This window comes from Nicotiana sylvestris, chromosome 9 (assembly GCF_000393655.2).
Source record: "Nicotiana sylvestris chromosome 9, ASM39365v2, whole genome shotgun sequence".
Lineage (NCBI taxonomy): Eukaryota > Viridiplantae > Streptophyta > Magnoliopsida > Solanales > Solanaceae > Nicotiana > Nicotiana sylvestris.
In genome coordinates, this window is record NC_091065.1 from 188,532,275 (window position 1) to 188,545,511 (window position 13,237).

A 13,237-nucleotide genomic window follows, 5' to 3' on the forward strand; every position below is an offset into this window, starting at 1 on the left:
GTCCGAGGGGAGTCTTGGTAGTAGGCTTTGATTAATGTTTTGTTTGTTTATTTGTTTGATCGGATTATTCAAGGGTGTAATCCAAATTTTACTTTCGTTTTGTAAAAGTGTGAACCCTTTTTATCCTGCAAATTTAATAAAGTTCTTTTCTTTTGTCCCATTTTAATTTCTTGTTTTGTTCTTTTTCTTTCTGAACAGTTCTCTTTTTACTGGTCCTAATGACATGGCATGCACAGCGGATCTTCGACCTAGTCTAATAAATCAATCTGAATCTGACTCAATGATGCAAAAGGTCGTTTATGACGATGAATCTGAATGTGACGAAGGTGAAGCCTTCGAAGAAATAAACAGAGAACTGTGCCAATTTGAGGAGAAACCCAAGCCTAACTTAAATGACACCGAGGCTGTGAATCTAGGAGACGCTGATAACGTCCAGGAGACCAAAATTAGCATCCACATTGAGCCGAATGTCAGAGCAGAATTGATCAAAACTCTCAGGGAATTCAAAGACGTTTTTGCCTGGTCATATGATGATATGCCTGGATTAAGCACCAATTTAGTGGTTCACAAATTACCCACTGACCCGGCATACCCTCCGGTCAAGCAAAAACTAAGGAAATTTAAAACAGAAATGAGTGTAAAGATCAAGGAAGAAGTGATTAAGCAGTTACAAGCGAAGGTCATTCGGGTCACTCGATATCCCGAGTGGTTGGCCAATGTGGTACCAGTCCCAAAGAAGGATGGAAAAATCAGGGTATGCGTTGATTACCGCAACCTCAACAAAGCAAGTCCCAAGGACAATTTCCCGCTGCCCAACATTCATATCCTGATCGACAATTGCGCTGGGCGCGAGATCGGATCCTTTGTGGATTGCTATGCAGGTTATCATCAGATCCTAATGGATGAGGAGGATGCTGAGAAGACAGCGTTTATTACGCCATGGGGAACCTACTGCTATCGGGTAATGCCATTCGGGTTAAAGAACGCTGGGGCAACATACATGCGAGCAATGACTGCAGTTTTTCATGACATGATACACAAGGAGATTGAGGTGTACGTCGACGACGTGATCATCAAATCTTGGCGTCAGGAGGACCATATAGCAGACCTAAGGAGATTTTTCCAAAGACTCCGGAGGTATGATATCAAGCTTAACCCGGCCAAATGCGCATTCGGGGTTCCATCAGGAAAGTTGCTAGGATTCATCGTCAGTCGACGGGGAATTGAGTTAGACCCGTCCAAAATTGAATCCATCCGAGATTTGCCACCGCCAAGGAACAAAACAGAGGTAATGAGTTTGCTGGGTAGACTCAATTATATCAGCAGGTTCATCGCTCAACTCACAGCAACTTGTGAGCCCATATTTCGGCTGCTGAGAAAGGACGCTGCAGTAGGTTGGACAGCAGAGTGTCAGGAGGCCTTCGACCAAATCAAAGGGTATCTGTCTAATCCACCCGTATTGGTCCCGCCTAAGCCCGGGAAACCCCTAATCCTTTACCTGACGGTCTTGGAAAATTCATTTGGTTGTGTACTGGGGCAACATGATGACACAGGGAGGAAGGAGCAGGCCATCTACTATCTTAGCAAGAAATTCACAGTGCATGAGGTCAAGTACACTCAACTCGAGAAAACGTGCTGCGCCCTAACTTGGGTAGCTCAGAAGTTGAAGCACTACCTGTCTTCATATACTACTTATCTCATATCCCGCTTGGACCCATTGAAGTATATCTTTCAGAAACCTATGCCCACGGGAAGGTTGGCAAAATGGCAAATTCTGCTCACCGAGTTTGATATCGTCTATGTGACGAGGACAGCCATGAAAGCCCAGGCACTGGCAGACCATTTGGCCGAGAATCCCGTTGATGAAAAATACGAGCCCTTAAGAACGTATTTTCCTGACGAAGAGGTGATGCATACGAATGAGTTGGAATTACCCGAGGAACCAGGTTGGAAGCTTTTCTTCGATGGAGCTGCAAACGCAAAAGGGGTTGGAATAGGAGCAGTACTCATTTCTGAAACAGGACGGCATTATCCTGTTACGGCTCAACTACGCTTCTATTGCACCAACAATATGGCCGAGTATGAGGCTTGCATTCTGGGTCTGCGCTTGGCTGCTGACATGGATGTCCAAGACGTCTTGGTCTTGGGAGACTCGGACCTCTTGGTACATCAAATTCAGGGTGAATGGGAAACACGAGATCTAAAGCTCATACCATACCGACAATGCTTGCATGATCTGAGCAAGCAATTTCGATCGGTGAAGTTCAAACACATCCCGAGAGTTCACAATGAGGTTGCGGATGCCTTAGCCACCTTAGCATCAATGCTGCACCACCCTGACAAAATGTATGTTGATCCTCTACACATCCAGGTCCGTGATCAGCACGCCTACTGCAATGCCATAGAAGAAGAAGCAGATGGCGAACCCTGGTTTCATGATATCAAGGAATACCTCAGAATGGGGATATATCCAGAACATGCCTCTGGAGACCAAAAAAGAGCCCTTCGGCGTTTGTCGAATGGTTTCTTCCTCAGTGGAGGAGTATTGTACAAAAGAACCCCGGATTTGGGATTGTTGAGATGCATAGATGCCAGTCAAGCAACGACGGTTATGGCAGAGGTACATGCTGGAGTTTGTGGGCCACACATGAGCGGATATGTATTGGCAAGAAAGATCCTTCGAACAGGGTGTTATTGGCTCACCATGGAACGCGACTGTATCACTTTTGTGAGGAAATGCCATCAGTGCCAGATACATGGAGATTTGATTCATTCTCCGCCAACAGAGTTACATACGATGTCAGCACCTTGGCCGTTTGTGGCATGGGGCATGGATGTCATTGGGCCCATCGAGCCAGCAGCGTCCAACGGTCACAGGTTCATTCTAGTGACCATTGACTACTTCACCAAATGGGTTGAGGCTAAAACCTTCAAATCAGTAACCAAGAAGGCAGTGGTGGACTTTGTTCACTCCCATATCATCTGCAGATTTGGGATCCCAAAAGTGATCATCACGGATAACGGTGCGAATCTTAATAGCAGTTTGATGAGAGAGGTATGCCAACAATTTAAGATTACACACCGCAATTCCACCCCATATCGTCCTAAGGCAAATGGAGCAGTCGAAGCAGCCAATAAGAATATCAAGAAGATACTGCGAAAAATGGTGGAAGGGTCCAGACAATGGCACGAGAAATTACCCTTTGCCTTGTTGGGTTACCGCACTACCGTCCGGACTTCCATAGGCACAACTCCTTATTTGTTGGTGTATGGAACTGAGGCCGTGATACCAGCGGAGGTCGAAATTCCGTCCCTCCGAATTGTCGCTGAAGCCGGAATTGATGATGATGAATGGATCAAAGCTCGCTTGGAACAGTTGAGCCTGATAGATGAGAAAAGATTGGCAGCAGTGTGCCATGGTCAGCTGTACCAGAAGAGAATGGCAAGAGCGTATAATAAGAAGGTGCGCCCTAGGAAATTTGAAGTAGGGCAGCAGGTATTGAAGAAGATCCTCCCACATCAGGTCGAGGCAAAAGGCAAATTCGCCCCAAATTGGCAAGGGCCTTATATCGTGACCAGAGTATTGTCCAACGGTGCTTTGTGTTTGACAGATGTCGAAGGTAGATGTGTCGACATGGCTATCAATTCAGAGACAGTCAAGAGATATAATGCGTAACTTCTTTAATTATGGCAATTTTTGGTCTATTTGTTTGTATTTGGCATTTATTGGATAATGAGATGACGGAGGCAATTCTTTCTTCTACCCAAACACTGTTTAACCCTTGCTTCCTCCTTTGAGCCTTAAGTTATTCTTTCATACCCCTCTTTTGGAATCAATAATGGGAAAGACATGAAAAAGAAGAAAATGAAAATAAGGAAAAGACATGAAAAAAAAATGAAATGAAAAGAAGGAAAAAAAAGAAAAAAAAAGAAAAGAAAAAGAAAAAAAAAAGAGATAAAATCACAAGAAATACAAAACCGTGGGAACTACGTTTGACCTGATTCCTCAAAGAGGATACGTAGGCGCCTCACGGCTCGGTCATAGTATGCATCATAATAAATATAGGATGCATGATGTACATAGTGTGCATAATAGACACAGCGTGCGTAACGCACATAGCGCAACATAAGTGTAAAAAATAAATTCCCCAAGCACGAAAACTGGGGCAGAGGTTATGTTTTAAAATCCCACAAAGGTTTGATTCCAAAAGTTGTAGCACATCACCCATCAGATTATTTTCATTTTTCATAGCCTTTCTTTAACCCCACACCAAAACCAACATCAACGTCCAAAAGACCTCCCGATCAATGTTCAAGAGATGTCGAGTCAGGCGAATAAGACCGAGAATAATACACCAAGCCCCAGCAAAGAAGAGGATCGTAAGATTGGGAACGAATTGATAGTCAAAGGAATCTCCAGAAAAGAGGGTCGTATCTACAACACCCCGATTCCTCGAAAGAAATAAAATGAGAGAGTCTCATCGGTGAAAACCTTCGCAGGCACCGAGAGGCGATGTAAGATGAGGGATATAAAATGAGAGAGTCTTATTGGTGAAAACCTTCACAGGCACCATAAGGCGCCGGGAGATGAGAGAAAAGAGAGAGTCTCATTAGTGAAAACCCCTCGAAGGGCACTATGAGGCGACGAGACAGATCAGCGAAGCTACCACATTAGAAACGAAGTGAACACTCCTTTATCATCCCCAGCAAGTCAAACCATCGGGCAAATCAATTGATACAAATAGACTGGGTCGGAATCTATGGTGCACGCCATGATCACGGGGACCAGTTGTGTCCTCCAGATAAGTTCTTTTGATTGTCTCCTCCCACAAAATATTGGTTCAGAAAGATTTTCTCCTTTCCATATCTTTATTTCTTTTCCTAAAATGTGTCTTTAAAGGATTTTTCAAAGCTTACTACCAGAAACCGAAGGGGAATTCATCCAATGCAGGATAATACAAACAGTCTTAAAGGCCGGCCCCAGGCAATGCAGGGATTGTGCTCGGAAATGTTGGAAGAAGTATGCTCCAAAAGGGAGTGGTTTCGGGAGTTAGAAGCAGACTCCCACATCATGTGTTTAAAGAGAAAGCAGAGAAGGGGATAAATTGAAAACCAATCCCCAGCAGGCTAGAGACCCCCAACAGGCAACTTTGCCCGCCAACCAATTATGGGGACAAAGAGCAAGAAAAGGGGAAGAAAGGAAGACCATCCGCCAGAAAGGCACCCTCTACCACCACGATAAAAACTAATTAAATCCTTCTGTCTGCTGCAGGAAAGCAAAGGATTGACGAGAACAGCGAGATGCAATGCCAAGGAAGTCACCAAAACCGGGGCAGAAATTTTTTTGCCGATTGTCGAAAACTTTCTCGGTAGAACGGGGAAGCAATTTTAATACTTTTAAGTTCTAGGTCGCCCACCAGTATAATGCGGGAATACATTTAAGTTCTAGGTCGCCCACCAGTATAATGCGGGAATACATTTAAGTTCTAGGTCGCCCACCAGTATAATGCGGGAATACATTTAAGTTCTAGGTCGCCCACCAGTATAATGCGGGAATACTTTTAAGTTCTAGGTCGCCCACCAGTATAATGCGGGAATACTTTTAAGTTCTAGGTCGCCCACCAGTATAATGCGGGAATACTTTTAAGTTCTAGGTCGCCCACCAGTATAATGCGGGAATACTTTTAAGTTCTAGGTCGCCCACCAGTATAATGCGGGAATACATTTAAGTTCTAGGTCGCCCACCAGTATAATGCGGGAATACATTTAAGTTCTAGGTCGCCCACCAGTATAATGCGGGAATACATTTAAGTTCTAGGTCGCCCACCAGTATAATGCGGGAATACATTTAAGTTCTAGGTCGCCCACCAGTATAATGCGGGAATACATTTAAGTTCTAGGTCGCCCACCAGTATAATGCGGGAATACTTTTAAGTTCTAGGTCGCCCACCAGTATAATGCGGGAATACATTTAAGTTCTAGGTCGCCCACCAGTATAATGCGGGAATACATTTAAGTTCTAGGTCGCCCACCAGTATAATGCGGGAATACTTTTAAGTTCTAGGTCGCCCACCAGTATAATGCGGGAATACTTTTAAGTTCTAGGTCGCCCACCAGTATAATGCGGGAATACATTCAAGTTCTAGGTCGCCCACCAGTATAATGCGGGAATACATTCAAGTTCTAGGTCGCCCACCAGTATAATGCGGGAATACATTTAAGTTCTAGGTCGCCCACCAGTATAATGCGGGAATACATTTAAGTTCTAGGTCGCCCACCAGTATAATGCGGGAATACATTTTAAGTTCTAGGTCGCCCACCAGTATAATGCGGGAATACATTTAAGTTCTAGGCCGCCCACCAGTATAATGCGGGAATACATTTAAGTTCTAGGTCGCCCACCAGTATAATGCGGGAATACATTTAAGTTCTAGGTCGCCCACCAGTATAATGCGGGAATACATTTAAGTTCTAGGTCGCCCACCAGTATAATGCGGGAATACATTTAAGTTCTAGGTCGCCCACCAGTATAATGCGGGAATACTTTTAAGTTCTAGGTCGCCCACCAGTATAATGCGGGAATACATTTAAGTTCTAGGTCGCCCACCAGTATAATGCGGGAATACATTTAAGTTCTAGGTCGCCCACCAGTATAATGCGGGAATACTTTTAAGTTCTAGGTCGCCCACCAGTATAATGCGGGAATACTTTTAAGTTCTAGGTCGCCCACCAGTATAATGCGGGAATACTTTTAAGTTCTAGGTCGCCCACCAGTATAATGCGGGAATACTTTTAGCTCTAGAATTTGGAATCAGTAGCCCCACCTGAAGACGGAAGGTTACAACAGAGAGCCCAAAGCAGGAAAAACTATAAAATCACCAGCGCCAAGAAGCAGAAGTCTGCCAAAGCAAGCGCACATTCAAAAGCAAGAAAGAACGCGTCTCAGAAGAAGCAGTTCGGATACATTGTAGCATGCCCAGTATGACGATTCTGATGAAAAGCCATACCACTGAAGAAACCATTGGAAGATTTAAGGAAGAAAGCCATGTTCCCAGCAAATCAAGCAAAGTGATGAGAACTGACATTCAGAAAAGGTGAAGGACCAGCATCATCTCCAAGTTCACAAAATAAAGGCGTCAGAGGAAAGCGTTAGCCGACAAGAAAGCAAGGCAACAAGAACAAGTTGAAGATGGATGAGATTTCAGGATCCTCAGTTTAGCTTAGCTTCTTGTTTTCCTTTTAGAGCAATGTAATAGGGAGATCGGTTGAGCAGTAGCATCCTACAGCAGCATACAACAGCGCACAACAACAGCAAACACTACAGTCACACGGTAGTCCCAGCTACCAAAATTTCCCGAACTACATTGACCTGATTCCTGTTTCAGCCCAGGATATGTAGGAAACCTCTGAAGCAAAGGTTCGGTCAAATCTTTTTCAAAAAATGCTTCACACGGAGTATTCGGACGGGCAAAAATCGCTCGCTTATCTTTGCGCGAAAACCCTTCGTGTCTTCGTGCAAAGAGGGGCAGCTGTAAGCACGTGATTTTTGCTTTACGACGATCGCTCCAAAAGAAAATAAAAATAGTGACAAATGGTTTCGCTGTACAATTTTTCGATCTTTCCGTAACATGTGTTGTTGGTCATTTGTGGGTCTGTCCATTTTGCATCTAGTCATTATCAAACAAAAATACAAAAATATGTGTCAGTAAAAGAAAATTCAAAAAATAATATATATATGTGTGCGTCCTTCGTTCTAGGCTTTTAGTTAACTTACTTGAATATTTGGTGTTAATTGTGTTAAAATGTTCCATTGTTGTTTAGTTTTAATTTCATTATTTTATTGTCTATTATTTTATTTTTGAAAAATGAAACTAGAAAAAACAAAAAAAAAAAAAAAAGAGAAAAAAGAGAAAGGGAAGAAAATCGGTTGGGCCCAAGGAAATAAACCAAAAAATAGGCCCAAACCAATTCGATCAGGTCCAGTCCAAAACCGGCTGCCCAGGCACCTCCTGAAACGACGTCGTTTCAGGAAAATCAATCTGAGCCGTCCGTCCCAGCCGATCCAACGGTTCAGGACCTCTTTCAGCGACCCATGTTCAAACCCGACCCAAATAACCAATCCGATCCGACCCCTCACTTAAACCAAACGACCCCGTTTAACTACCAAACGACCCCGTCTCATGTCTCATCCTCAGATCCAAGCCGTTGAGATCATCTGATCCAACGGCTCAGATCCAATCAACCCCCCATATATAAACTCAGCCCTGCACCCCACGCCCCCTATACCAACCCCACCCTTCATCGTCCCCAAACCCAAATCTGAAACCCCCCGAACCCTAGCAGCCGCCCCAGTATCCCTCGCCATTAAAGCCGGCGGCATGAACGCCGCTGACCGCCTCCTGAACACCCTAGGACCACCTCACTGTCCTGAACACGAATCCACTAACCACGAGCCTCGAATCACTTTCGTTCGTCTCGAATCTTCATTTTGAAGATTTGAGTCGAACCCGGATCTATGCCAAACCATCCCATCTTCATACCAGACACTCCCCTGACCTTCCTCGTGACCAAACCAAACTTGGTTTGGTCCGAATCTACCCACAACTCCCTAAAAATCAGATCTGGAAATCCAGACTTTAGAACACATGCACCTGGGGAATCCGGCCGGTTTGGACATGGGTTTGAGGTCTAATAGACCTTAATCAAGGTGTTCTCATGTGAGAACACCCTGATTAAAGTTTGTTCGGCCTCAAAAGTTCGAAGTTGAATCAGATTTGGGTCTTTTGATTTCAAACTCTTTTTGGTAAGTTTTCCTTTCTTTTGTTTTATTTCTAATTAAGTTGTCAGCATATTTCTTTGTGTTTGTTTGTTATTTTGTTATTTTTCATTCGGATTTCTTCCATCTCTGTTAAAGGCCTTTTTATTTGGCCATTTGTCTTCTGTTTGTGTTCTGAATATACCCTGTGATATACGTGCTCATCAATTAGATTAATCGTCAAGCGAGTTTAATTCATATAAGTTCCCAGTGTTTGAACAAATTTGCCTGAAGCCATTCGGGACTCTATACGTGTTGTTTATATGAACGATTGATTGTTATGTGTTACGACTAATATAGTCGAGTCGATATATGTCGTCAATTAGTTTCAATCGTTAATGGTAACAACTTGATTCGTATTGCTTATTTCTGCTGTGATCGTATTTGAGTCTCATTAGGAACTGAAGTGTATTGCCTGTTGATTTTGTTCAAATTGAATTAAAAAAACATCTAGGGGAAAGGTTATAATGGCAGATTCAGACTTTGGTTTTAAAACACAATGCCATTTGGTTCGGACCGTGGGCAGCATGTGTATGGTTAGCTTTAAGGAATTAAAATAATTGGACAACATGTGCTGTCAGATTATATTCCCACTGCCCATATTTTGGTTAAATAAACAAGTGATCAGTACACTTTAACAACCAAAAAGATAGAGGGGCTGTCAGGGATTTCATGGGAGCTTGGTTATTTAAAACAAGTGAGTGGAAAAACAACAGGGGGGGCAATTGTGAGTTGTAAAACAGACTGTAAAGTGTTAATGTTAGGCTATAAAAGAGGGAGACCTTCGATTAGAAAAGGGAGTTCATTTTTTTTGAGTCTTGAGAGTTTCCGTGAGTAAGAAAACTGAAAAAAAGAAAGACAGGAATAAATTTCAGAACATTGTGAATGAGTATTGTCTAGAAGAAACTGTGTAAGAGTCCAGTTTGATCAGGTTGTCTTTGTAGTTTTGCTTTTCTGCCGTTTGCCAAGCTTTCTTGTGATCATTGGATTTCTGTTGCTGTTACATTCAACATCCTGGGCTGTTATTTCCTACTCTGTTTTCTGGGATCACTGGTTTAGTATTCAACTATTTGCTGGTTTCTCTTTGGTTCTGGGAAATATTGTTGTTTGTCTGTGGACTGTGGACACCACTGGGATTGTCCATTTGTTGTTCGACTCTTTGCTGAGCTTCATCATTATTGGCGGGTTGTCTGTTGCTGTGTTGTTGCTGTGAATCTGCTGATTGTCGTTGTTTGCTGTGTGCTACTCAGCTGATCCTTTCTTTCTTCTTCTGTTCCTCTACATCAGGTACACAACCAAGGCACTATCAAATGTAATTGGAACATTGAGCATGAATGCAAAAAAGGGGAAAAAGACTTGAAGTTGATTTTCATACATATACTGTTATATTAGATGTCATGTATTGTATGATAATTTACATTCTTGTGTTGACAATCGAAGCAGCCTGTATGCCTAGTGTATATCAATATAAGTTAGCTAAATGGTAGATTACATATGTATGCTGATAGGTGATAATATGTCCAATATGATAGGTTGCATCTCAGATTTTAGTTTACTTTGCAGTATATGTTGTAATGTATAGCAAGTATGAACACTGTATATCCTGGATTAAGTTCTTCCTTTTCGAATTGATGGCCTCATATAACTAGTAAACCACCTGCTAAGACAAAGAACACCAAACTTGCAATCTCAACCCCATAAAGGTCGAGTTCAAGCCAAAATAGGCCTAGCCAGCCTGCTTCGAACAAAGCAGTGGCCCAGGTTTGGCCCATCACGCATGGGTCGAATTTGGGCCCATGATTATTTATTCGACTGTCTGTGCGCGCAGCCTTGTTCCTGATTTTAGCATTTCCGAATTCTGTTATAAAATAACTTGCAAGCATTAATTAATTAGGACTATCTACTGCTTTCGATTGATAGAGACAAACACGACAAGAAACGTAGTTGCTATAGGATATCCTTTAAAATAAGAATGAGATGAGCCTCGCCGAATAAAAATACAAATTGCGGGGCCCTCAGTAAATACTTGTTTTAAATTACTTAGAACTCAGGAGGGCCGCTTAGTGAATTTCGTGGCCTTCCCAAAATAATAACGCGATAGTCTTTTAGGCGCGTGTTTAATAATTTACTTTCTTAAAACTCGGGGTGTGTATTTCATGCGACCCAAATCCAAATCCCAAGACATCAAATAAGATATGTTCCGGATTGCGGGTGCATTTCATGTGACGCAGTCCAAAGACATGTTTTAAGCGACGTTCACATTCCTAATAATAATAATTAATGAAGTGGTTGAAAGATAAAATTTGCACATGGTTCATAATTGTATTAAAAATCAGATAAATAAGCTGAATATAACAGTTGAGCGACCGTGCTAGAACCACGAAACTCGGGAATGCCTAACACCTTCTCCCGGGTTAACAGAATTCCTTATCCGGATTTCTGGTACGCAGACTGTAATATAGAGTCATTATTTTTTCCTCGATTCGGGATTAAAATTGGTGACTTGGGACGCCCTAACTCTCCCAAGTGGCGACTCTGAAATAAATAAACAAATCCCGTTTTGATTGTCCTTCAATTGGAAAAAACTCCCCCTGCGCCCCCCGGGCGCGGAAAAAGGAGGTGTGACAAATGTCAGCAAACCGGGAACATTTCCCGTCACCATGAGATGCCCATGAACCCAATTCAAGAGGTTGAAGTGTTCGATGTCTGGGGGATAGACTTTATGGGCCCCTTCGTCAGCTCCTTTGGTAATAAGTACATATTTGTTGTTGTAGATTACGTGTCCAAATGGGTGGAAGCTGTTGCACTTCCCACCAATGATGCAAGAGTGGTGGTGGGGTTTTTGAAGAAGAATATATTCACCCGTTTTGGGACCCCGAGAGCTATTATCAGTGACAGAGGCACTCACTTCTACAATCGAGCCTTCGAGAAATTGTTAGCAAAGTATGATGTACGCCACAAGGTGGCAACCCCGTATCATCCTTAGACTAGTGGACATGTTGAAGCGTCGAATAGAGAGATAAAGAGTGTACTGACGAAGACTGTGAATACCACAAGAACTGATTGGGCAAAAAAGTTAGATGATGCACTCTGGGCCTACAGAACTACTTTTAAAACACTATTGGTATGTCACCATATAAGCTGGTGTTCGGAAGGCCTGTCACTTGCCAGTGAAACTAGAACATAGAGCTTGGTGGGAAATAAAACAGCTGAATCTAGACATTGAGGCTGCGGGCACAACTAGAGTCACAGAAATGCATGAGCTCGACGAGTTATGATATCTTGCTTTCGAGAGCACGAGGTTGTATAAGGATAGAATAAAGAGGTTGCACGACAAGAACATTATTGAACGAAATTTTAATCCCGGAGACATGGTATTGCTTTATAACTCAAGACTAAGGCTATTTCTGGGTAAAGTCAAGTCACAATGGTCTGGACCATTTCGAGTGGTCGAAGTATTCCCTTCAGGTGCTGTATAGATTGCCTCAAAGAAAGACTCTCATACATTTAGAGTCAATGGGTAGAGATTGAAACTATATGTGGGCATGAATGAACCAAAGGAAGTGTCAGAGATCCATCTGACTGAACCTCAAAGGTCAAGCGAGCCTTAAATATGCTTATCTACGTCATGCCGCGACGTTAAATCAGGCGCTGCATGGGAGGCAACCCATTAATTTGTTGTAACTGTTGTGTCACGACATTAACTAAGGCGCTGGTTGGGAGGCAACCCAATGATTGTTAGTAGTTGTTAATTTTGATTTTGGGAAGTACTAACCAATGCATGTGAGCTTGGGCAGGTGATAAGTCCATCGGACGCGGAAAGAACAGGTGAAAAAATGAAAAATGTTCGTGCCCAGGAGCATGCCCGCGCTACCCACCACGCTATAGGCCGCGCATATGGGCAAACGTTCTGCCTCAGCTTCTCAACCACTAGCGCGACCGCGCTATGACCACTCTAGTGGCCGCACATATGGCCAAGTACACTGTCTTTACTAGCGCGGTCACGCTCGTACCGCGCTAGTTCCGCCTGTTTAACTTAACATTTTGTTTTATTTTTTTATTTATTATTTTTATAATTATTTAAGGGTTATTTCCCCTAACTATTCCCCCCCCCTCCCCACTCTAATTACTCCCCTCTTCTTTACTCTCAAACTCCCCCACGCTCAAAAACCCCCAACCCTAACTCCCTTCTTCTTCAAATTCCATCTTCTTCAAACTCACTCTTCTCCAAATTCCCAACCCAAATTCCCCAAGGTTCAAGCCCAACCCCCTTACTCTTCTTCACTTCTCACTATCTTCTCTCACTACAGGTAAGGTTTCTTTTTTTGCCAATTTCTTTTTTATCCAGATTTTTGTTTTTATTTTTTTTATGTAGTAGTTTTTTTCTTTTCTTTTCTTAAGTAGAAACTTGTAGTGTATGTT